Raw genomic sequence first — 27,242 nt, forward strand, 5'->3', positions numbered from 1 at the left:
AAAATACTTATAATACTTTAGCAACCCCAAGCCATAGGAGTTTGTTCTTAGCTTAAATTACCTTAAGTCCTGCTGAGGGTAGGAGTTCAGATGGAGGCAGCCGAGACAGCAGTGTGACTGTACACAGATTACACTGGAGATATGCAGGAAAAACATCCTGCTTACCCACGTAATTCTGGTCTTTCTATTATCATTTTCAGTTGTAGTTTATGGGTTTTCTCATTCACAAACTGAAGCATCCTAGTTTAAAGTCAGTGACAATGCTATTAATTTTGTAGTAAAAGGTATATTATTATAAATGCTCTGTTCAAAGAAAGGTAACCAACAAAACATAACAAAGCATTGCTTAAAAAATTTAGTGTCTCCCATAAGAAATCCTTTCTTGGTAGAGAACACATTTACTTTCATATCACATGATGTTCTCACAATTGATGCAACTTATCTTAGTTTTTTGAATAAATCAAGAAGCTAATTTTGTTCAAAGTGAAAAGATAAGGCCTTTAATTATAGTATCAATCATAAAAGATATACTCCCTACATTCATTGTTTTATTTTTCCTGAGATAATTGACAATGCAAAATATATATCCTAATATACATTGTTTACTAACACAAATCTAGGGGTTAGTTTACCTAGGGGAAAAGCAGGGATATAGAAATCCTCCTTTCTAAACAACAACTGTCTCAGAACTCAGTAAGGAAGGGCTTCTTGAAAAAGCACTTTATCTCCCCCAATCTGAAATCTAGTTTATTCTATGGGCTAATTAAAACTTAGCTTCTGTTTTCTATGACTATTGTTTTTCTGCCACCATACTTTCTTGCCCTTTCATATAAACACAATGGTTGACAGCTATACTGTTTTGTTTTGTTCTTAGCTTAAATTTATTTTTTATATTATGTGTCTTCTACCAAAGTTGAACAGAAAAACAGAGAAAAGCAGTATTTCCAAGTCAGTGTTCTATCATCTGGACAGTGTCACCTAATAAGGTCATCGGGCAAGTGTACTATACACAGTATAGGGCATACAATAACTGAACAATAAAATCTTTATTTTTTATAAATTTTGTTTGAAGGTTTAACGTAAAACTTGTAGAGAAAACTGATCCAGACAACAGCAACTCCGTATTGTTATTAAGGAATGTTTTAAAAAGTCTGATAGATAATTACATTTTCCCAAATCATCTTCAAAATATTACATAACATTATTTCAATCATACAGCAGATGTTTGAACTATGTTTAAACATGAATGTAATATAGGACAGAAATACTCACTCTGCTTGTTTTCTAGGGGTTTACAACTAAAACCAAAACATAAAAATCTGAATACTTGGGGCTGGCAAGATAGCTCAGCCGGTAAGAACACTGACTGCTCTTCCAAATGTTCTGAGTTCAAATCCCAGCAACCGCATGGTGGCTCACAACCACCCATACTGAGATCTGATGCCCTCTTCTGGTGTGTCAGAAGGCAACTACAGTGTATTTACATACAGTAATAAATCTTTGGGCTGGAGTGAGTGGAGTTGGTCAGAGTGAGCCAGGATGACTGTAGCAAGCAGAGGTCCTAAAAATTCAATTCCCAACAACTACATGAAGGCTCACAACTATCTGTACAGCTACAGTGTACTCACATACATAACATAAATAAATAATTATTAAAAATCTGCATACTTGTCAGGTTGGGGGATATGAGACTTTTCAGTTTGACTAAAATGATACTAGCCAATTTTTTTTGTAAGAAATTGAGGATTGGGGAAGTAGAAATAGAAATAAGATGTGGCCATATCTTTTAAAGACTTTATATAGGTTTTTCAAAATGAAGAAGCATGTGAGGAATTGTGATATGTTTTAGAGGTGATTCTAAGTAGGAAGTATGAAATTTGGCATCAGTTGGCTGTCGTATTAGTTAGGATTCTATATACATATACACACACATATGCATACATAAATGACTTAGAATTTCTTAAGGCTGTGATCCATCTAATCCAACAATGGCTGTTTATCAATGGAAAGTCCAAGAATCCAATAGTTGTTCATTCCACACTTGGATGTCTCAACTGCTCTTTACTATATACCAGAATCCCAAAGAAGTAGACCCTAATGCTAGGGAAGGAATGGATTTGCCAGCAAAAGTGAGGCCACACCTGCAGAGAGTGTCAACTTGCTTCTCCCATGTCCTTTACATAGCGTCCACAGAAGATGTGGCTTACACTGAAGGTGAATTTTCCCATCTCAACTAAACTGAGAAAAGAAAACAGACACTAAAGTGATTCCTAATGATATTCTGCTATACCCACAGATCAGTGCCTTATCCAGTCACCATCAGATAGGCTTCTTCTCTCAGGTGGGAACAAATACAGAGTCTAAGTTAAAGGTCTCCATCAAATCCTTCCCCTCAGAGCTCAAGGAATTCCCCAGAAGAGGACGAGGAAAGATTGGAAGAGTCAAAGGAGATGGATGGTAGTAGGAGAGCATGATCCTGAATCAACTAAGCAAGGAGAATATGAGCTCATAGAGGCTGAAGCACAGAGCTTACATTGATCTATACCAGGTCCTGTACATAAATATTATAGCTGTTAGCTTCATGTTTTATGGGATGACTAACTATGAGAATGAATGTGTCTCTGACTCTTTTACCTGCTCTTGGAAATCTTCCTTCCATTGGCTTGCCATGTCCAACTTCAATATGAAATATTTTGTTTCATCTTATTATTTTTATTTTGTCTTGTCATGTTTGGTTGTTATCTCTTTGAAACCTGTTTTTTTTTCTAATAAGATAGAGAAAGAGAGTAGATCCAGAGGGGAGGGGAGGTGGGGAGGAACTTGGAAGAGTTGAGGGAGAGAAAACAATAATCAGGATATACTGTATGAGAAAAGAATCTATTAAAAAATAGGTCTTCCTAATTCAAATGAACTTTTAAAAAAAGTCCCTCAGAGATGTAACCAGCTGCTTGGGTCTTAGTTAATTCCAGATGTAGTCAAATTCACAACCAAGACCATAGCAGCCTGGGAAATAACCCTCTCCAGGGTTCTGTGTTGCTTGTGCTCAAAATCCCCTTGGTAAATGTGCTGAAAACAGTTTAGTCTTTGCTGAACTGAGTCGGACACACAGATTTCAGAGAGAAAAGACTATTTCTTCATCTCTTCATTCTCTTTTTTCTTAAAACCACTGAAAATTAAAAAAATAAATTACCTTTCTTGTTAGACTTGCTTTTCAAGAGCAGCTCATTTCACATGAGAAGGAAACGGAACAGCGCAGTCAGTGCGTGGGAGCTCAAATGCAATGGAAGAAATAGGGAAAGCACATATTTCCCCAAAGAGCTGACAATCCAACAGCTGCCTTGAGCAGTCGCTGGTTCTACTCTGTAAGGAGCACTCTTTTCTTGGTACAATAACTCTAGGAAATGACAAAGTGCAAAGATTCTTCTTAACCACGATTAGAGGAAAATACGAACCCTTTGGTTTTAGAAATAAAGTCAATCAGATTAAAATTGTTCTGAAATCTCTCCTCAGGCATAGCTGCTTTTAGAATACGATGTGGAACAGTAATTGAAAGAATAAATTGTTCTACTGATATTAGAAAATACAGTATTGCTATACTTTTGAATAAGAATAGTGAAAATATAGACATGATGTTTCTTTCTAAATGTTGATATCCTAATTTATGGTAGTGCTGTACAGCTGCTAGTATGATAATTACAAAATATACATGTATTTTCAAAAGCAGTTTTGGTAGGTTTTAGACAGACACTTTGCTTTTATGCTTTCAACAAATGAAGCAGTGTGTTATCCTTTTGAGATTTATCAACTGGATTACAGACGACTATTTTAAAAGAGGAGTGGTCTGCTTAGAATTTTCTACATATTTATACAGATGTGACTTGCTATTATTTTTATTGGATATTTTCTTTATTTACATTTCAAATGTTATCCCCTTTCCTGTCTCCTCCCCCAGACATGCCCTATCCCATCCCTCATCTCCCTACTTTTATGAGGGTGTCCTCCCCCACTCATGCCTCCCCACCCTTGCCTTCCACTACACTGAGGCATTGGTCCTTCAAAGGACTAAGGGCCTCTCTTGCCATTGATGCCTGACAAAGGCCATCCTCTGCTACATATGTGCCTGGAGCCATGGGTCCCTCCATGTGTAATCTTTGGTTGGAGGTTTAGTCCCTGGGAGCTCTGGGGAGGTCTGGTTGGTTGATGTTGTTGTTGCTATGGAGTTGCAAATCCCTTCATCCCCTTCAGTCCTTTCTCTAACTCCTCCATTGGGGACCCCGAGCTCAGCCCAATGATTGGCTATGAGCATCTGCTTCTGTACTTGTCAGGCTCTGGCAGAGACTCTCAGGAGACAGTAATATCAGGTTCCTGTCAGCAAGCTCTTCTTGGCAACCACAATAGTGTCTGAGTTTGGTGACTGTATATGGGATGGATCCCCAGGTGGGGCAGTCTCTATGCCACACTTTGTCTCCGTGTTTCCTCCCATAAATATTTTGTTCCCCCTTCTAAGAAGGACAAAAGCATACATACTTTGGCCTTTCTTCTTCTTGAGCTTCATGTAGTCTGTGAAACAATTCATCTTGGGTATTCTGAGCTTTTGGGCTAATATCCAGTTATCACTGAGTACATGCATACCATGAAATTTCTTTTGGGATTGTGTAACCTCACCCAGGATGATATTTTCTGTTTTATTTTATTTTATTAGATATTTTCTTTATTTACATTTCAAATGCTATCCCAAAAGTTCCTTATATCCTCTCCCCCTGCCCTGCTCTCCTACCCACCCACTTCCACTTCTTGGCCCTGGCTTTCCCCTGTACTGGGGCATATAAAGTTTGCATGACCAAGGGTCCTCTCTTCCCACTGATGGCCAACTAGGGCATCTTCTGCTACATATGCAGCTAGAGACACGAGCTCTGGGGGTACTGGTTAGTTCATATTGTTGTTCCAAATATAGGGTTGCAGACCCTTTCAGCTCCTTGGGTACTTTCTCTAGCTCCTTCATTAGGGGCCCTGTGTTCCATCCTATAGATGACTGTTAGCACCAACTTCTGTATTTGCCAGACACTGGCACAGCCTCATATGATACAGCTATATCAGGGTCCCTTCAGCAAAATCTTGCTGGCATATGCGATAGTGTCTGTGTTTGGCTGGTTATGGGATGGATCCCCAGGTGGGGTAGTCTCTGGATAGTCCATCCGTTTGTCTTACCTCCAAACTTTATCTCTGTAACTCCTTTCATGGTAATTTGTTCACTTTTCTAAGGAGGAATGAAGTATCCACACATTGGTCTTCCTTCTTGATTTTCTTGTGTTTTGCAAATTATATCTTGGTTATTCTAAGTTTCTGGGCTAAAATCCACTTATCATTGAGTCTATCTAGTGACTTCTTTTGAGATTTGTTTAACTCACTAAGGATGATATCCTCCAGATACATCCATTTGCCCAAGAATTTAATAAATTCATTGATTTTAATAGCTAAGTAGTACTCCATTGTGTTAATGTACTACATTTTCTGTATCCATTCCTCTGTTGAGGGACATCTGGGTTCTTTCCAGCTTCTGGCTATTATAAATAAGGCTGCTATGAACATAGTGGAGCATGTGTTCTTCTTACCAGTTGGAACCTCTTCTGGGTATATGCCCAAGAGAGGTATTGCAGGATTTTCCAGTAGACTATGTCCAATTTTTTGAGGAAAGTCCATACTGACTTCCAGAGTGGTTGTACCAGCTTGCAATCCCACCAAAAATGGAGGCGTATTCCTCTTTCTCCACATCCTTGCCAGCATCTGCTGTCACCTGAATTTTTGATCTTAGCCATTCTGACTGGTGTGATGTAGAATCTCAGGGTTGTTTTGATTTGTATTTCCCTGATGATTAAGGATGCTGAACATTTTTTCAGGTGCTTCTCAGCCATTCGGTATTCCTCAGGTGAGAATTTTTTGTTTCGCTCTGAACCCCATTTTTTAATGGGATTATTTGAGTTTCTGGAGTTCAGCTTCTTGATCTCTTTGTGTATATTGAATATTAGTCCCCTATCAGATTTAGAATTGGTAAAAATCCTTTCCCACTCTGTTGGTGGCCTTTTTGCCTTATTGACAGTGTCTTTTGCCTTACAGAAGCTTTGCAATATTATGAGGTCCCATTTGTCAATTTTTGATCTTACAGCATAAGCCATTGCTGTTCTGTTTAGGAATTTTTACCTGTGCCCATATCTTCGAGGATTTTCCCCACTATCTCCTTTATAAATTTCATTGTCTCTGGTTTTATGTGGAGGTCTTTGATCCACTTAGACTTGAGCTTTGTACAAGGAGATGAGAATAGATCAATTCAAATTCTTCTACATGATAACTGCCATTTGTACCAGCACCATTTGTTGAAAATGCTGTATTTTTTCCACTGGATGGTTTTAGATCCCTTGTCAAGGATCAAGTGACCATAGGTGTGTGGATTCATTTCTGGGTCTTCAATTCTATTCCATTGATCTACCTGTCTGTCACTGTACTAGTACCATGCAGTTTTTAATCACAATCTATAGCCTCAGCTCCTGATCTAACACACTCTTCTGGCCCCACAGGCACAAAACACATACACTGTATACTTACAGACAAGGAAGAAAACACTTGGCAACAAGAAAATAGAAATAAATAAATTTTAAAGAGTAGCAACGTTAATGCTGACAAGACCTGGTAAATCTATGAACAATATGAGAACATACAGTTGTTGGGGAAACATTGTTTCATTAGTTGTTTTCTCTCAGACACCTAACACATATTCTTCTCTCACCGACACACACCTTAGCATGTGTCATAATATTTCCCGTGGACCCAGCTCTACAAATCCTGGGCATATATCCAAAAGATATAACAAGGACATATGCTCCACTATGTTCATAGCAGCTTTATTTACAATAGCCTGAAGCTGGAAAGAACCCAGATGTCCTTCAACAGAGGAATGGATATAGAAAATTCGGTGCATTTAGATAATGGATTACTACTCAGCTATTAAAAACAATGACTTCATGAAATTCTTAGGCAAATGGATGGAACTAGAAAATATCATCCTGGAGGGAACCATCTTGTATCCGGTGTCCATCAGAGACCAGTCTGCTCAGGTCAACTTGCAGACTTTGGAGGGTGAGCCAGCAGACTGCAGAAGCCACACACCTTCTGGTACAGGCATAAGCAACACAGCTTCTGGGACAGGCAGTAGCTACAACAGCTTCTGGGACAGACCCCCCTTTTTGGGCTCCAGACATCCAGGTACCTTTCCCCTCCAGAGAAGAGGTGGCCATCTGGGAGGGCTCTGACCACCAGAGCAGGTGAGAGAGCCATATTGTGTCCCGAGTCCCTCAGAGACCAGTCTATGTAGGTGAGCGTGCAGACTGCAGAGGCATCACATCTTCTAGAACAAGCCCTGATTCAGGCATTCATCTTCAGCCAGGAGGCAGGTCTGAATGCCAGACCTCTGTGCGCCTTCCCTGCAGGAAGAGAGCTTGCCTGCAGAGAGTACTCTGACCACTGAGACTCAGGAGAGAGCTGGGCTCTCAGGATTGCTGACAGAGGCTAACATTATCACAGGAGGAACAAACTCCAACCAGAGACAACTATAACAACTAATGCCAGAGATTACCAGATGGCAAAAGGCAAATGAAAGAATCTTACTAACAGAAACCAAGACCACTCACCATCATCAGAATCCAGCACTCCCACCTCAGCCAGTCCTGGATACTCCAACATACCTGAAAATCAAGACTCAGATTTAAAATCATATCTCATGATGGTGGTAGAGGTCTTTAAGAAGGACATTAAAAACTCACTTGAAGAAATACAGGAGAACACTGGTAAAGAGGTAGAAGTCCTTAAAGAATTACAGGAAACACAACCAAGCAAGTGATGGGATTCATAAAACCATCCAAGACCTAAAAAGGGAAGTAGAAACAATAAAGAAAACCCAAAGTGAGACAACTTTAGAGATAGAAAACCTAGGAAAGAAATCAGGAAAAATAGATGCAAGCATCAGCAACAGAATACAATAGATGAAAGAGAGAATCTCACTAGTCATGGTGGCACATGCCTTTAATCCCAGCACTCAGGAGGCAGAGGCAGGCAGGTTTCTGAGTTCCAGGCCAGCCTGGTCTACAAAGTGAGTTTCAGGACAGCCAGGGATTTAAAGAGAAACCCTGACTCAAAAAAAAAAAAGTATTTTGTAATTGAAGATCAGCCTTAATCCATGGTGATCTGATAGGATGCATGGGACAATTTCAATATTTTTGTATTTGTTGAGGCTTGTTTTGTGACCAATTATGTGGTCAATTTTGGAGAAGATACCATGAGGTGCTGAGAAGAAGGTATATCCTTTTGTTTTAGGATAAAATGTTTTGTAGATATCTATTAAATTCATTTGTTTCATAACTTCTGTTAGTTTCACTGTGTTCCTGTTTAGATTCTGTTTCCATGACCTGTCCATTGGTGAAAGTGGTGTGGAGAAGTCTCTCACTATTATTGTGTGCGGTTCAATGTGTGCTTTGAGATTTACTAAAGTTTCTTTAATGAATGTGGCTGCCCTTGCATTTGGAGCATAGATATTCAGAATTGAGAGTTCCTCTTGGAAGATTTTACCTTTGATGAGTATGAAGTGGCCCTCCTTGTCTTTTTTGATGACTTTGGTTGGAAGTAGATTTTATTAGATATTAGAATGGCTACTCCAGCTTGTTTCTTCATACCATTTGCTTGGAAAATTGTATTCCAGCCTTTCACTCTGAGGTAGTGTCTGTCTTTTTACCTGAGATGGGTTTCCTGTAAGCAGAAAAATGTTGGGTCCTGTTTGTGTAGCCAGTCTGTTAGTCTATGTCTTTTTATTGGGGAGTTGAGTCCATTGATATTAAGAGATATTAAGGGAAAGTAATTGTTGATTCCTATTATTTTTGTTGTTAACGTTGGCATTCTGTTCTTGTGGCTGTCTTCTTTTAGGTTAGTTGAAGGATTACTTTCTTGTTTTTTCTAGGACGTGGTTTCTGTCCTTGTTTTTTTTTTTTTTTTTTTTTTTTCTGTTATTATCCTTTGAAGGGCTGGATTTCTGGAAAGATAATATGTGAATTTGGTTCGGTCGTGGAATACTTTGCTTTCTCTATCTAATAGTAATAAAAAGTTTGGCTGGGTATAGTAGCCTGGGCTGGCATTTGTGTTCTCTTAGTGTCTGTATAACATCTGTCCAGGCTCTTCTGGCTTTCATAGTCTCTGGTGAAAAATCTGGTGTAATTCTGATAGGCTTGCCTTTATATGTTACTTGACCTTTTTTCCCTTGCTGCTTTTAATATTTTGTCTTTATTTAGTGCATTTGTTGTTCTGATTATTATGTGTCAGGAGGAATTTCTTTTCTGGTCCAATCTATTTGGAGTTCTTTAGGCTTCTTGTATGTTCATGGGCATCTCTTTCCTTAGGTTTGTGAAGTTTTCTTCTATAATTTTGTTGAAGATATTTGCTGGCCCTTTGAGTTGAAAATCTTCATTCTCATCTACTCCTATTATCTGTAGGTTTGGTCTTCTCATTGTGTCCTGGATTTTCTGGATGTTTTGAGTTAGGATCTTTTTGCATTTTGTATTTTCTTTGATTGTTGTGCGGTGTTCTCTATGGAATCTTCTGCACCTGAGATTCTCTCTTCCATCTCTTGCATTCTGTTGCTGATGCTCACATCTCTGGTTCCAGATTTCTTTTCTAGGGTTTCTATCTCCAGCTTTGCCTCACTTTGGGTTTTCTTTATTGTGTCTACTTCCCCTTTTATGTCTTGTATGGTTTTGTTCATTTCCATCATCTGTTTGGATGTGTTTTACTGTTTTTCCATAAGGACTTGCAACTCTTTAGCAGTGTTCTCCTGTATTTCTTTAAGTGAGTTATTAAAGACCTTCTTGATGTCTTCTACCATCATCATGAGATATGCCTTTAAATCCGGGTCTAGGTTTTCGGGTGTGTTGGGGTGCCCTGGACTGGCTGAGGTGGGAGTACTGGTTTCTGATGATGGTGATTGGTCTTGGTTTTTGTTAGTAAGATTCTTATGTCTGCATTTCACCATCTGGTAAACTCTGGAGTCCGTTGTTATAGATGTGTCTGGTTAGAGCTTGTTCCTCTCGTGATTCTGTTATTCTCTACCAGCAGACTGGTGAGACTAGCTCTCTCCTGAGTTTCAGTGGTCAGAGCACTCTCTGCAGGCAGGCTCTCCTCTTTCAGGGAAGGTGCACAGATATCTGGTGTTCAGACTTGCCTCCTGGCAGAAGATGAAGGCCTTAAACAGGACCTGTCCCAGAAGCTGTTAGCTTCTGTAGTCCACACTCTCACCTGTGCAGACTAGTCTAGGTGGAGTCCGGGATCCAAGATGATAAAAAGATCCTAAATGATCTTTTATACTGAGGTTAAATCCAATTGTCTCCAGTTCCAAACCCACATTTATTCAGTAAACATTTTTCTAACAGTTACCTTAACCTGACACCATAGAACATAGCACAGGTGGCCATTATGATGAAAAACCTAACCTGCTTTATTGTTATTGCTATAATTCTTTTTCCCCATGCCATTACAAATAATTCCTTCTCTGCATATTCAATGATAGATAACACACATTTTTTATGTGATATACATAACAAATTTCCCACACATCTTATTTTTTCTTTTAAAATTAGCATCAGAATTCCAGAATAGGTTTCTTTCTCATGGCTACCATTTTCTGCTAGTCTTTAATACACTAAGTATTTGGTTTCTCTCTTTTTATTTTGTTTGTTTTTATGTTTGTTTTTGTCAGGATGTCTATATATTAGAAAATAACAGTAAGAATAGGAAAGTTTTTATTATAGTGTAATCTTCTGGGAGTGACCGGTGAACCTTTCAGGACTCCTGGAGCAAGTACACTATCCAGAATGACACCATTGTCATGGGCACCTATACACTTGTTAGAGCCCATATTGTATTCAACATAAAGAAGAATCCCTAATGTAAACTATGGGTTTAGACACAAAGATCTATTTTGGGACTATCCATCCATGAGTGAGACTCACCTACAGAGATCTATGAATCATAGCCACCCACCCAAGGTCAAGGCCTAACACTGGACAAGAAGAGGACATGTGCATGGACAGGACCAATAAGAACAGATTTGCCAATCATTCTCAAATTATACCCTGTGGCATTAGAACAAATGAAACATTCTTGCCTTGAGATATAACAATCTTGGTGAATAATTTAAATTTTGCAATAAAATTAGTGCAAGCTAAAATTATATATACAAACATTTAGATAAAGTAAGTTGTATACATGCTAGAATCCTTCTGAGTTTAGAATCTCAGTTTTTCAAATAGAAGGAGGAAAAATAAAGAAAATAATAACAGTGATGTCTGAAAAATCTACAAATATCATTACCCAAAAACCATGTAATGTACTTAATTCTATGCATTAAAAAATAAAATCACATAGTTTAAATGAATTTTCTCATCTGGGAGAGAGTGGGTACTCAAATAGCCCTAGACCATATAAAATAAAAACCAGAATACTAGAAGTGAGAAGCCCTCTTTTGAGTTGTTGGCCATGGCTGTCCAAGGGACTCTAAAAACTATTCTTGGGAGGAATGAAGTATCCATGCCTTGATCTTCCTTCTTGATTTTCTTGTGTTTTGGAAGTTGTATCTTGGGTATTCTAGGTTTCATTCCTCCCAAGAATAGTGAATAAAATATGCATGGAAGGAGTTGCAGAGACAAAGTTTGGTGCTAAGACGAAAGGATGGACCATCCAGAGACTGCCGCACCCAGGGGTCCATCCCATAATCAGCCACCAAATGCAGACACTATTGCATACGCCAGCAAGATTTTGCTGAAAGGACCCTGATATAGCTGTCTCATGTGAGGCTTTGCCAGTTCCTGGCAAAAACAGAAGTGGATGCTCACAGTCATCTATAGGATGGAACACAGGACCCCTATTGTAGGAGCTAGAGAAAGTACCCAAGAGCTGAAGGGGTCTGCAACCCTATAGGTTGAACAACAATATGAACTAATCAGTACCCCCCAGAACTCGTGTCTCTAGCTGCATATGTAGCAGAAGATGGCCCAATTGGCCAGCATTGGGAAGAGAGGACCCTTGGTCTAGCAAACTTTATATGCCCCAGTACAGGGGAAAGCCAGGGCCAAGAAGTAGGAGTGAGTAGATAGGGGAACAGGGTGGGGGGAGGGTATAGGGGACTTTTGGGATAGCATTTGAGATGTAAATGAATAAAATATCCAATTAAAAATAAAGAAAAAAAAAAGAGACACTAAAAACATATAGCCTCTTGCCATTGCCTTTGGTTTTCAGATCATTCCCTAATAGTGAAGACACCATCCATTTCAGGTGTTCTCATGGCCCAGAGACCCCAGATCTGTAATTGATATGGACACACTTCTCTGAAGGCTGGCTTTCATGGTAGCAGAAGGGACCATGCAACCTTTTAATGGAGGATCAACAATCCAACACAGGTATGACACCTATGAATCACATCAAAGACAATGTGGTATAATTACTCTGGGATTACATACCTGTCTGGTAACCAACAGCTCTCTAATTAGACTTAAGACCTGATTAAGAACAAGAAAATTATTCCTGGTATTGGAAACTTAGCTAAATACTCCGTGATAGTGAAGTAATGGTTATTGGAAGAGAATCTACAATTACTAATTTACTAAACAATCATAATGTCAAACAATAACCCATAAACATTTGTCCTTACAATCACAGAAAAGTATAATCTTTACTTCTCATCAAGGAAACTTCTCTTTGAAACAGAAGACCACTGCAACCAATCAAAATGCAGAGTTGTGGACCACTGTGGAAGATGGAACAGAAAGATTTTAAAAGTCAATTATTTGCATCTCTTATTACTATCAGAAGATACACCAATTAAATTCTCACCGTTACTGTTCATATGTCATAAGAACAAGACAAGAACAAGAGACTTGTCAAATTGGTTGAGCGGAATCCATGAGGCCTCAACCATACACAGAGAACTATAGGCAAGTGAGAAAATCTGGAAATGGGAAGAGGTGGCCTTCTACAGAGAAAAGCACAGCACTGATTATCAAGTGCCAAATGATCAACCCTAAATACATACTTGCAGTCCATTTTATGATCTGAACACGTTATATTTAGAAATATAAGTGGATATACATATATGCAATAACAATTAGTGAATAAAAGGCTATAAATTTGAAGAAGAGCATGGGAGTATGTAGGAGGACTTAGAGGGAGGAACAGAAAGAGAAAATGTTGTGATGAAATAATAATCAAAAAGTAGATGAAAGTGAAAATATTATTAGGACTTTGTGAGACTGTTTTCATTGTCATGTAATTGAAAAATACTTAGCTTAAAATCATTTTTCTGTAAGTAAATTCCATGAGAAATCTCAAAATAAAGAAATGAAGGAAGGAAGGAAGGAAGGAAGGAAGGAAGGAAGGGAGGAAGGGAGGAAGGGAGGAAGGGAGGAAGGAAGGAAAGGAGGAAGGGAGGAAGGGAGGGAGGGAGGGAGGGAGGGAGGGAGGGAGGGAGGGAGGAAGGGAGGAAGGGAGGAAGGGAGGAAGGAAGGAAGGAAGGAAGGAAGGAAGGAAGATAAAAGGAAGGACCGAAGAAATCAAGGGAGGAAGGAAGAATAGCAGTTTTTCCAGATGTGACTGATCTGTATCCTTAACATCTCACTAATACACCGACCTCTCAAAGCCTTCCTTCAGCATCCAGGGGTTACCTCAGAGCTCTTGCACAGGCACACTCTGATCTGGTTATCTGTTAGAAGTGCTGACTGCAAGGCTCTAATGAAGGGAAATCTGTTTTGACATAATCAGTTCTGTTGGATGTGTTGTTAGAAACCATGCAATAAGCCAGCTGCACACAATACCGCTAATTCCCGCTGATTGGTCTTTGCCAGCTTGTCACAACCCTGAATACCAGCTTTTGAAGAAGCACAGACCCAGGGCAATGAATGCTGCCAGACTTCACCTTTCTAGGGCTGTTACTCCAGGCCTTAGAAAGACAATGTAGTTAGACTGTGTTAGCCTGCCATAATGATCCAGGCCCCACATAGATAGCCTGCACAGGGAAAGGGATTAGGACAATTTCTTAGTAAAACAGAGAATGCAAAGATATTCTTGGTTTATTTTTTACTTATATTTTAAAAAGAGAGGAGCTGTGAGACTGCAATATAGATAAAAAAAATACCAGGAGATTAATAAACTTCCAGTTTGGGTTTACCAATGTCCTTTATGTTTCATATGTTTTCAAATTTCCTCTGAGTTTGTAGTCTTAACTCCCTTTTCATTGTTTAACTAAAAAGTGTTTTGTTAACTTGCTAGGTTGTGACTGTTCAGAAGGTTGGCATGCTAGCATTTGATATAAGTGAAATAACTTGATGGAATGTAACCAGATCATATTTTTAAAGTTTTATTATTAACATTTACAACAAGTATTATAAACATACTTTATCATAGACATTTTAGAAAATAAGTATGAATGTATGTATTCCTCAAAAAGTATATAAATGTGTCAGTAGACTTTCTGGATGCATATCTATAGACAGGTCTGAGATATACAACAGGAACATGAAAAATACTACATTACCATCTCTCTCCTTCTGCCAATACATATTATTAGCATGGTTTAAGATCTAATGGGTTTTATACTCAGTACAGTTTTTGATTTTCAAAGGATATTATTATAGAAAACAAAACTTTATGGGAGTCACTTATGTACATGTTATATATTGTTACAGGAAATAATTTTTATATTGATGCTATCTCTTTAGCCAGCTTGAGTATATTTCATCTCAACAATGACACTACCCCTTCAGCTTGAGCCAATGTATCTAGTAGCAGCAGGAGATCCAGTTATAAACTATACTCTAAGGATCAGATTAAAATGCGGTAAAAATGCAGTTAGTTGATGCCAGTGCTGGCAGGCAATATCAGATCACAAGCTCATTTCCTGTTTTTTTTCTCAAGCTCATTAAAAAAATTATTAGATATTTTCTTGATTTACATTTCAAATGCTATCCCAAAAGTCCCCTATACCCTCCCCCAGCGCTGCTCACCTATCCACCCACTCCCACTTTTTGGCCCTGACATTCCCCTGTACTAGGGCATATAAAGTTTGCAAGACCAAGGGGCCTCTCTTCCCAATGATGGCTGACTAGGCCATCTTCTGCTACATATGCAGCTAGAGACACGAGCTCTGGGGGTACTGGTTAGTTCATATTGTTGTTCCACCTGTAGGGTTGCAGACCCCTTCAGCTCCTTGGGTACTTTCTCTAGCTCCTCCATTGGGGGCTCTATGTTCCATCCTATAGATGACTGTGAGCATCCACTTCTGTATTTGCCAGGCACTGGCATAGCCTCACATGAGACAGCTATATGAGGGTCCTTTCAGCAAAATCTTGTCAAGCTCATTTTTAAACTATTTCCAAGACTTCATTCAACTCAAGCTCATTTCACAAGGAGCTGGGATATTCTGTCTCAAAAGTAGGCTCCACATGCAGCTAATATTCTGAGTTATGAGAAAAGCTGGTGGTACTTAGATCTGAGCTATCTGCAGCAATTTGCCTCTCATGATCCCCCTTTTATGTGGCTACAAACAGTCATAATAGTATTAATTGCTCCTTCATTGACATCCTATAAAGTGTCTGTAAATGTTGCTGTTTTACCATTTCGTGTTTTAAACATGTACTTTCCTCATATAAACTTGTTTCTCCTTGGAATTCTATTATGACATCCTAGGGTATATGTGCTCAGACATTTTATACCACCAGGAATTACTCAATTACATGCACTGTAAAATGTTTCTTTTATTGAAAATACTTATTTTCCATGCAACATATTTTGATTATGGTTTCCTTCCTCTACTTCTCTCAGTTCTTACCTTCTCCCTTCCCATCTGGACTCACTCCCCTTCTCTCCTAACAAAACATAAGGCATCTAAGGGATAATAATAAAATAACATAGAATAGAAAATATAGAATATAAAACACTCTTACACTCTTTCCCTTTCCTCTTCCACAGGGTTGTCTGAGGCCTGGGGGGAAGGATTTGATGGAGACATCTTTAAGTGTGTGTGTATGTGGATTGGTGGTGGTGATGGTGGTAGTGCTATACTTGAAAAGTCTCCATTGATTTCATTCTTACTTGAAGTAAGTAGTACTCTCTTATTCAATCTTTGGCAAACATTCTGTTTTATTCAAAATTTAGATACTTCTCTATATATGAAGAAAATAGATTTTCCATGTAAAATTTAAGAACATGTCCAAAAGAAGATTTTTCAATAAAGTTAAAGCAATTTATTTTCTTTATTTATAATTGTAACATTTCTTCATTCCCTTTCCTCTCTCCAAACCCTTCCATATATCCTTTTCCACTCTTTATGTTCATGGTTTCATTTTCCACTAATTGTTATTTTGTGTGTGTGTGTGTGTGTGTGTGTGTATAAAATATAACATATATGTAACATATGTGTGTAACATATATACACACAAACACACATATATACATATATCATTATGTGTGTATATATATGTATACATACATATGTATATACAGACACACATACATAGTTACTTGTGTGTATGCATGTTTTTAGGGCTAACCATTTGGAATTGAACAAAATACTAGTAAGATCTTCTTTGGGGAAGAACTTCTCATTTCCAGCTTTTCTCAGTTGCCTACAGTTCATTGATTCGGGTTGATACCATGTAGGATTTTCCAGGTCTACTTCAGCATGTCCATTACTGCTCTTGTTATGCAGCCATGTTGGTGAGACTTTATGGGTATATCTTCTGACATTGCTAGGAGACAAAATTTCACAGAAAACTCCCAGATCTTCTGGCTCTTTATGATCTTTCTTCCTTCTCTTTTTCAGTATTCTCTGAGCATTAGGGACAAGAGTGTTTTTATAGATCACTGGGCTTCACAAGTATTCATTTTGATGGCTGTGGACAAGTTTTCTTGATGAAGATTAAAAGCTACAGTTCTGTGAGTTATCTAAGAACAAATTTTATAAATTGTAGTTCAGGATTATGCTGGTCTAGTAAACCAATGGCTGTAGATTCTGCTCCAATAACCATGACTTTCCTAGCACTGAGTAGTTACCTAGGCTTTTAGAACCAGGCACAGTCTTCCTCTTGTCGAGCAAGTCCTGAGTCCAATTAGAGAGCTGTTGGTTACTGGCAAGATATGTGTGTCACTACTGCACCTGTAGTGCTATTGTGCCATACTGAGTATTGATGTGGTTCACAGATGTCACGGTTGTGTCAGAATGCAGTTTGTTTCCCTCCTTTGGAAGATTACATGGCACCTTCTTGTACCAAGAAAACTAGTTTTTAGGGAGGGAGCATTTAGGCCAGATGCAGTTGAACTTTTATATCTGGTGAAGATAACCAAAGACAACAATTGGCAGTGTGTTTGGAGAGTCTCTTGGACAGTCTTAGCCAACAACTCAAAAACAAACAAACAAAAAAATGGCTTCTTATGTCTGATGTGAGGTATTTTATTAGGTAGTCTTTAGTTTTTAGAGATCACTATCATCCCAAGTGAGAAAAGTTCGTTAAAACTGTGTGCTTATGTTTGCACATAGAAATCCATACATTATAGGTTTTTTTTAAGGTCAATAATTTATAGTCTGATTCTGTGAGGCTTTTCTAGATATTCTTATTGTTATTTTATCCATATCCCTCCATCCCTATGTCTTCTCCATTTACATTTCTCCCTCTCCCTAAAGAATCCACTTTAATAATTAGGTGTGGACTTCCATGATTTGCATATTAATCTGGACTCTGAGAATTAACTCAGCACTGGAATTTGGGGCTTATTCGTGTAAAGAAAGCTGACACTTGACCTAGAGAGATGTCTCAGAGGGTAAACCCACTTGCTATACTAGCCTGACAACCTTAGCTTAATCCCAAAAACCCCATAGTGTGAGTAGAGAATGGACTCCTAAATACTGAACATTGGTCACGTGTAATGTGGTATGTGTGTACCTGTAGTCACACACCACACACACACACATATGTAAAATTTTAAAATAATTTCAATACATAAAAGAGAAGTCAACAGTACTTTTGCTAATTAGTGACATAATAATTTTTGTTGCTAACATTCTAATTTTTTTTCAACTTCAGAAGTTCTAGGCCTATACAAAACCTTGCTATCTTAGCATAATAAAGAAAATAAGCTATCAACAAAAGACACAATGATAATTTAATTCTTTTTTTACCATCTGTTTCTTTTTTTTGCAACAGTTGATGAATCCCTATTTATTTATTATTACTAGTCAATGTCATATTTGATTTTAGTCTCATTAGTTTTTATCTTGTGTCCTTTCACTGTTCCAGAACCCAATCCTGGGTCTCTGATTCCATTTAATTATTTTGTCCAGGTGACTGTCAGCTGAAACGGTCTTCAGACTTCCTGTTTTTGATGACTTTGACAGTTATGAGGAGTAATGATCAAAAATAGCATGACCCTCAACTAGGATTCTTCTCCTTTTGTGCATCATAAGGCTAGGAGAATGTATTTTTGGAGAGATTACAGAAATCAGATACTTTTCACACTATTATCTGGTCACTGCAATATCACTGCACAGTTCTAAAGCAAGCCACTTGGAGTTAGTGTAGACACTGGGTTAAGAGCCTGGTATTCAACAATACTTAGTTTCCATAAGTCTGGGGCTCTTCAAGCCATCTATGCTTTTCTTCAGTGAGCTGAAAGCTAAGGCTTTCCTCAAGTCTGTAGTGATAAGTCACTTTAACTATTCATAGGCTTCAGGAAAGAAATGCAATAGTGATTATCAATTGTTATGGTTTGAGTTTTTGTTTCTTTAAAATATCATTTTATTATAAAATTTCCTCTTTGATAAGTTTATACTTTTCTTTAAAAGCAATTATTGTCTTCTTTCGCATTCTTTTTAATTACTTTGATTATATCAATTAAATGCTAGGCTCTGCTATAAAGTGCAGATAAATCAGATTAATCAATTAGTGACTAAGATTTATATATAAGCCCCTGTTTTACCAGTACATTGTATATAATTATGGGTGAATGAAAGTGTTTGACCTCAAGGATTTTCCTAAGTAAGACAAATTAAGTGCTATACCTGAAGCTACCTGTCTGTACAACAAGGCAGGGGAGGATTAACATAGACTTCAAGCAAATTGTAATATTACAAATGGCTTCAGAAACAGGAGTGACTTTTAATCATGATGGTAGACAAGTTCGACACACATATTTCGTCTTCTTCCTCTATCTAAAACACACATGCTTGCACCTGAACACACATGCCTATATACAAGACCAGTGAATGAAATAAAGTTAAAACATACAACCAAGCTTAAAAGTAAGAAAGAGTCTACTGAGTTTGCAAAACCACTGGACGTGAAACATAGCACATGGTAGACATGCTTTCTACACTTGAAATACAAGATCAGCCATGCCTTTGATTCTTTATAATGTATTCCTAGGAGGGTTATAGCTAGATCATATAGAAATTCCATTCTTAGATTTTTGAGTAGCTTCTATATTTAATTTGTTTATATATTTTCATGAACTTATTTGATGGAAACATGAGTTAACAGAAAGAAAAAAAATAAGTGTGGGGGAAAAACTCAAGACCACAGTTGGAAAATGTATTTAAGGTGATTTGTTTCTGTTCAAGTCATTAGTGAGCTATGACTTTACCACAAAAATTAACCCTAGCTTGAGTAAATAAGGTAGTTCCTTACAAGTTTGCCTGTAATTTTTGCATCTCCATGGTGGTAAATAGATGAAGGAGTATAGAGGTCTTCACAAATATGTAATTTAGTGGGCTCTCTCTTAGCATAGCCTTGTGGAAGCCTATTGTACCAAATTGTTCTGAATATATGGAGCACAGCTGATTTTATATGAAATTGAAAAAGTAATGTTTTGTTCTATTCCTATGTATATATAGGAGAACTGAAAACACTCTTACACAAACTCTCAAGCAGTTTATTGTGTATGAAATAGAAAAACTAATGTTTTGATCTATTCCTAGGTATATGTGGGAGAACTGAAAACACACAAAATCTTAAGCAGTTTCTAAGATAAATTATTCATAATGAAAAGAGGAAAAATAGTCACATGCTCCTTAGGCACTATGTTGACAAACTTTTTGTAAACAAAAAAATTGAATATTATTCAGCAGTAAATAAAAGTATAATAGTGTATTAGTTACTTTTGTGTTGCTATGGTTACAGGTCTGAAAGAAGCAAGCTAAGGGAAAAATATTTATTATGACTCCTAGTTTCAGACCATCATGATAGGAAGTGCAGGATGTAGAAGCTCAGTTTGTGGTGGCAGGAATGTATAGTGGGGGAATGTTCGTACCCTGTCAGATCACGAAGGAGAAAGCTAAACAGAAACCAATGGCCAGTATATATTCTTCTTAGTCCTTCTAGTAATCTACTTCTTCAACTCACAGGACTCAACCTCCTAAACATTCCTGCAGCTCCCAGCTGGCACTACCAGGGCCACTCAGATCATGACCCTATGGAAAACACTTCACATACAAGTAATGAAGGATCTTCAAGATGAACAAACCTTGGAAACATTGGAATATGTAAGAGAACTTAGAAACAAAAGATCATGCAACAATAATTCAGTTATATGAAATACTTTGGACCAAAGAAATCATCAGACAGAAAGTATATTAATGATCTACATGGGCTTGTGGGTAGACAAGAGTGGAAAGAGAATGTTGATTGAAATGAAATTTCTTCTGTGTGGTAAAAGTGTGCTCAATTTAATTGTAATGATTGTATAAGTCTATTGATGCACCTAAGTCTGCCTAACTGCATATCTTAAAGCACTAATTGTATGGTACGTGAGTTACCTCAACACAGCTATATAATGCAAAAGAAGAAATATTCAAATAGAATAGCATTTTTTTTGCAAAACCAGTTAAATTTGTAGGGATAAGTCAGTTACTACTTATGGGAATACATATGAAAACTTGTAAATCATAAACTATATGATAATATGAATGTAAGAATATTTGTTATGGGTATATGTGTAGATGTATATATGTATCTCTCTCATAAACATACATATATGTACATACACATATATAAAGGAGAATATAACATTTTATTTAAGATGCTCAGTGCTTTATTACTATATTGAAGGCAAATTACATAGATACTGCACATTTTCAAACATAGGTGTTTAGTATAAATTTAGATAATTTTAAAAAGGAGAAACCAGTCGTATTTAGAATTGTGAGCTAAAGGACATTGTGTTGAGCAAATTTTTCCATTTCTGAGCCATATTTTTTCCACCTTCAATCTCTAGCCTAAAAGGCGCTACTGGAAACTGTTCGAGACAGATTAGATTCTGTAATAAAGAACTAAGTCAAGAAGTGGTATTCAATTAATCACAGGTAAGGCTGATCTAACAAGGAAGATAAAGCATGAAAATTCCAGCTCTAACACAAGTACATTCAAGCAAATTCCATCTGAGAAATCTTCCCACCAACAAAAGAATGAGTTGCTTCATTCTTTTATTTACCTACTCAATAAGCAGTGGAGCTGACAAGAGAACAGGAATCTGAGGACTTGCATCTAGAACTTTGGCCTCTATTCTACTACCCATGTGTATCTGGGATGGGGGGAGTAATAACTCCCCAAAGTATTAGTTATAGCTAATAGTAGCTATACATAAGCTATACATAAGTAGCTATTAGGAATGACTTTGGTCATTTGGAATAAACACTTTGTACACAGTTTTACTTATTACACAAACATGTATCACAGTGTTTCAGTGGAGAAGAGGAAAATGGGGTTCCATCCTCAAAGAATCAAAGCTGTAGACATGGGGTACTTTGTCATTGTCAGCAAATAATACAGAGGTGAATTGCATCCGTGTGGAGAACATGTGGATTATTGCTCATCATGATGCTGTTGAAGAAATAGCAAAATCTTAATTTCTGCAATTGGGATTTTTATGGTTTGATACTGGAGTAGCAAGCAGCTAAAGAATACTTTCTGAGGCATGAAGGTTGCTATTATGTGCTATAATAATTTCTTTTAAATAAATAAAACTAGTTTTAAATGATTAACTTATATTATTATTCAGGAATAAAAACCACAGCCTACACAGTGCATAGCTCCATGATCCCAAATACTAACTAATACTATCCTTGTTTTTGAGTGTTCAATTTAAACGTCAAGGTTTAATCAATGCTGGGATATTTGTGGAGGGTCCTGAATGAGATTATAAGCAATAGCTTCAGAGAAAAAAGCAAGAGAGATTTAGAGAGACAGAGAAAGATCGGTCATCCAAATTCACAAAGAAAGAAGCTCTAGAATATAAAAGAATTGGCAATTATCCAAGAGTCCAAGCTTCTAAAGCAGGAGCTCATATTTAATACAGCTGCCCCTGCTCCTCTCAGTGCAGCTGCTGAGAGATTTTAAACATTCAAACTGGCAAGTACTTCCATGAAAATGAATTTTGTGGGTTAATAATTCTTTGAGTAAACTCCTCTGTTTAAAGTACGGCATACAAGGTTAGAAATTCCTAAGCCTCCTTACACATATGTGAATGAGGGAAGGGAGCAGTAGCTAGATGTGAGCATGGGACCAAAAGGACACATCAAATCAACAAGAGGAATCCATGATGGCTTCTAAATAAGCTAGTTGTTAAAAGAGTCATAGAGCCTCTCCAGTGCCACACAAGGAGTAGAGTCAGAGGGATTTTAACATGGGTAGTATGTTCCAAATAATGTTTCTGTTCATATTCCAGAAATTACAATGGTGTCTCAAGAACTATAGGACTACATATTAATAACATTGTACAAATTGAGCAGGCTGTACTTATGTATTGAAGAATATACATATACACATATACATATATCTATGTTTGTAACAACAGTTAATGAAAACAGGGCATGAATTTGATAGAGTAAGGAGAGTATATGGTGGGGTTTTGAGGGAGCAAAAGGAAGGAGGAAATATAATTATATTACAATCTCAAAAACTTTTAAAAAAAGAACTATTGTGACATTTATATTTGCACATTTTCTTTTTTAACTTATGCAAAGGTAGAGAGATCCAGACAAATTTCAGAAGAGAACAAAGGGCTTTTATTTTCATTTCAGTTTCTCAAAATCCAAAAGAAAGCAGATAAAACTTGAGAGAGTAGAAATTCCAAGAAATAGGAAGGAGACTGATGTTGAAGCAATACTCATGAATGAATTCATGTTTGAATCAGGAGCTTTATGGGATGTCATCAAGAGATGACTTGAATTCGATTCATAAATTAAAGGGTGGTAATTTATTATTGAAACTCCCATTTTATGTGAGAGTTAATGGTATTAAGTAGTTTTCATTTTTATTTTCGGGAAAGCAAAAGGTATAGCCAGGAACCGTAGAAAGCTGTAGTCACAGCATATTGTGTGAAGTTTGGCAAAGATCAGCTACTATATCTTCAAATATGTAGGCAATCACTTCTGAAATTAGCAGGAAAAACACTTTTTTCTTTTTATTGATATTATGATACAATTACATCATTTCTCCCTTCCCTGCCTCCCTCCAAACCCTTCAATATACATCTTGCTTGCTCTCTTTTGATTCCTGGCCTATTTTATTTTATTAATGGCTGAATATATATATCTCCCTGAATATATGAATATTTCTATATATGAATAGAACCTGTAACATAGAATATATATATGCACATATATTTTTACAGGTTCTATTTAGAGATATATATGTTTTATATATATTATATGCTATAAATATTATAAACATTATATATTACATAATAACACAATATTATTGATATATAATATATAATACTATATAGTGATAATATAGAATAAATAATATATTCCTAATATTGTCATATACATTATACACATATATGATATATGTGGAATACATGTATATATTTCATAATCTGGATAATATTAAGAAAATATTCTTAATATGAAGAAGTGTTTGTTTTCATATAAAAATATCTAACACTACAAATATATTTGTAAGAATAGGGCCAGATGTCATTGCACATATATTTTGAATATTGAACTTGAAAGTAAATAAGATATATTGCATTAAAATTGGACAAAACTAATTTCCTAAAATGCTAACATGGGTATTCAATAAATATTAATTCTTAGTCTTAAAAAATGAATTATCAGCTTTTATATTCCAGTGTTCTACATTTGTACACATCTAGATGTCACATGTACAAAGAAAACAGTTTCTATTTATTACTCTAATTTAACATGCATACATGTATTAAAATACTACCTTGTATTCCATAAATTTAAACAACTATTACATGTTAACTTGTTCCAATATTTAAAGAGATGTAAATATTAAATATCCTGAAATGCTTGTTTCGGTTTATATACAAGTATTGAATATTTCTGGAAAATAATGGTTAATCTTGTCAATATAACTTGGGTTAGAGATTCCTGAAAGATTAGTGATATGTGCTTCTATGTGTGTTTTGAGGTTTCTGTAAAATGTTTCTATGTTTCTGAAGAGGATTAAGCAAAGGGACTAGACTCACTCTGAGTATAACTTCAACTTTGCCTCGGTGGGGAGCTGGAATAAAGTTAATGGAGAAGAAAGATGCCCAGTAGAGCAGACATTTTCTTTCTCCTCTTCCTGGGTGCCATAACGTGAACTTTTCTGTTCTTTTATGCCTTTCCACTGGATTGACTGTTCCACCAAACTGTGAGCCCAGAGTAAAAGGTTCCTTCCTTATGTTGTTCCACTAAGAAATAACAAATAAGTGACAAATAACTAACAGCACAGAGTCTAATCAGTTTGTACAACTAAAATAATAATTAAAAATAAAGTGTGCATTAAATAAAATTAAAATTACTGCTTCTTAAAATCATGTGGCACAGTTTTAGTCTTTTTATCCTTTGTAATTTGGTCTCAGTTTACAACTAAACTCTTTATTTAAGTCGGTCTGTGTGGTTACATATGAAAGCATGTTCAAGGAAAGAAAAATCCACAATTTCTTAAATACACAATGCTAAGCCCTTCTGTATTTTTTTTCAGTGACATGGCTCAATTTCATAATTAAAACAATTTATTTCTTTTATCTGAGACCAAACACATACACACACACATACACACACACATGCTTACTATGGGCTCTTCATTTTTATCCAATCTTAGATAAAAAATATTTTTAAAATTTCACCTGTATTGATTATGTTCACATTAGCTCTTTCTTATTATTTCCTAAGCAATATAGAGATGAAATTATTTAATATTCGCATATCCTGTTAGTTATACAAAATCTAGGGATGAGAAAGTATAGGAATATAGATATACTGCAATATTTTATCTTAGTGATGAGAATCTAGAAATTTTGATGTCCCTCAATAGAGAAGGAGGACTATCCACTGAAAACTACATGGCTATTTAACTGTATGTGATACATTCTTTTAATAAATCTAAAGGGCATGTTGACTCTAGCTTTTGGAATACAGCTGTAGTTTTCTTCTTCCCACCATAAATAATCACTATAAACCTGAATCCAAACATAGAGTCAAAATTGTCTAATTTTATGAAAACTGCACTGCAGACCTGAGAAACAAAGGAACTCTGGCTTTGTGTTAACTGCATGACAGTTGTTTGGTTTGTGTGTTTAGGAGAGAGATATGTCATTGCCTTTAGAGAAGAGTCACCTCACGTCAGGAGGCAGTCACATGCTATAGGATGATTTTTTTTTTCAGGGACAGAAAAAGTGTGATAATGAACTGCTATATTTAGAAATCCTGCAACATTAGTTGTAGATGTAAGGGACTTCCTAATGCATTGAGAATGATGTCCAGGTAGCCCCTCGACAAATCCCAGTGTTTCTGTCTATGACCTTTGCCAAATATTCTTGTATAATTTCTATTCCATGCAGGAACTTATTACCAAAACAAGGCGAGGAATAAATAGAATAATCAGCTGGAATTGTGTAGCAATTAGAAAGCTAATCAATGCCTTGTCCTAGCTCTTAATCATTCATCTGTTATTCAGTATAATCAAGGTTATTTAGTTTTGCTGATGCTTCTCTTCAATGTAATTAGCCAAACATCAGGTCTTAGAAAGGATAGAGAATTCTGTTCTCATTAACAATCAGTTCAGGGCTTTAAAACAAAACTCTGAAACAAAACACATTCTCATTGGTATGTAATATGAGAGGAAAATGAAACTTCCTGTGTTGTAAGCTCATTAATTTCTAGTGAAATGTAAGTATTGATAAGATCACTCTATTATAAATGATATTGTGAATACAGAAACAGGAAAATGTGCTAAACAGAACATTCAAGGAGAAAGTATCTTGAAGCTCCATTATGCCTGCCCGTGGATTTTTGTATACTACTGAAGTACATTTGGTTTATAAAAATCTATTTGAAAATCCTAGTTTATAATAAGAATACTTCAAATATTATTGTGATTGCTAAAAGTTACTTTGTTTTCATTGTATAGCTTTATATGTATTGGTAACTTTGTTTTCAATAGTAGTTTTGTAAGTAATTATGACTTCACATTGATATCTACATTTTCTTAGAAAAAAGTGACTAAGATCATAGGTTCTTATACTACTTATGCTAATCTGAAAAGATATAAATTATTAAAAATTAGAAAAGTGCATTAGAGAATGGCATACATAGGAATTAAAGAGTAATCATATACATATTAAGAAAATGATATTTTTAAATGTTGAAAAATAAATAAAATTGCAAAATAGGGGTCTTAGAATAAGCAGTTGCATAATTACTTTAAAATTGTCCTGTGGCTCTGAAAATGAGTATTTTCAAAGTCAAGATTCACTCGAGTTAAATGATCTCCGTTTGGTATTTTAGACATGGATTGGGTCAGTTCCTACTACTAACATAGGTGGCCTCCGTTTGCTTGTTAGCACCTATGAAAAGTTATTGGTAACCTGAGTGTTTTCTGCTAAAATCAGGAAAAGAACAGGGATGTCAACATGTACTAGGTAGTTCACAATTACCTGAGGAATTTTACAAACTGCAGTGATACTGAGAAGAGAAAAAGTCCATGCTTTTCAAAGAGGAAACATTATTTTCAGATGCAAATATTTTGTATTAGAAAATCTTAAGAAATACAGAGAACTAAATTAAAGGAAGAAATGAGTACAGTATTTAGCAAGATCATATGATTTAGTTAAAGTTGTGAATTTTTAAATTTTCTTACAGTGAATACTGAACATAA

The 27,242-nt window shown here is 36.4% G+C and overlaps 1 long non-coding RNA gene across 1 annotated transcript in view; it reads left to right on the forward strand.

The window, feature by feature from the left end:
- Gm41534 overlaps positions 1-27,242 on the forward strand; it is a 256,531-nt gene that overhangs the window by 195,357 nt on the left and 33,932 nt on the right. The window contains exon 3 of the long non-coding RNA XR_876635.1: positions 20,477-20,614. This is a non-coding gene — a long non-coding RNA (predicted gene, 41534). The remainder of the gene's footprint in view (positions 1-20,476; positions 20,615-27,242) is intronic.

The sequence above is a fragment of the Mus musculus genome, chromosome 17, assembly GCF_000001635.26.
Source record: "Mus musculus strain C57BL/6J chromosome 17, GRCm38.p6 C57BL/6J".
Classification (NCBI taxonomy): Eukaryota; Metazoa; Chordata; class Mammalia; order Rodentia; family Muridae; genus Mus; species Mus musculus.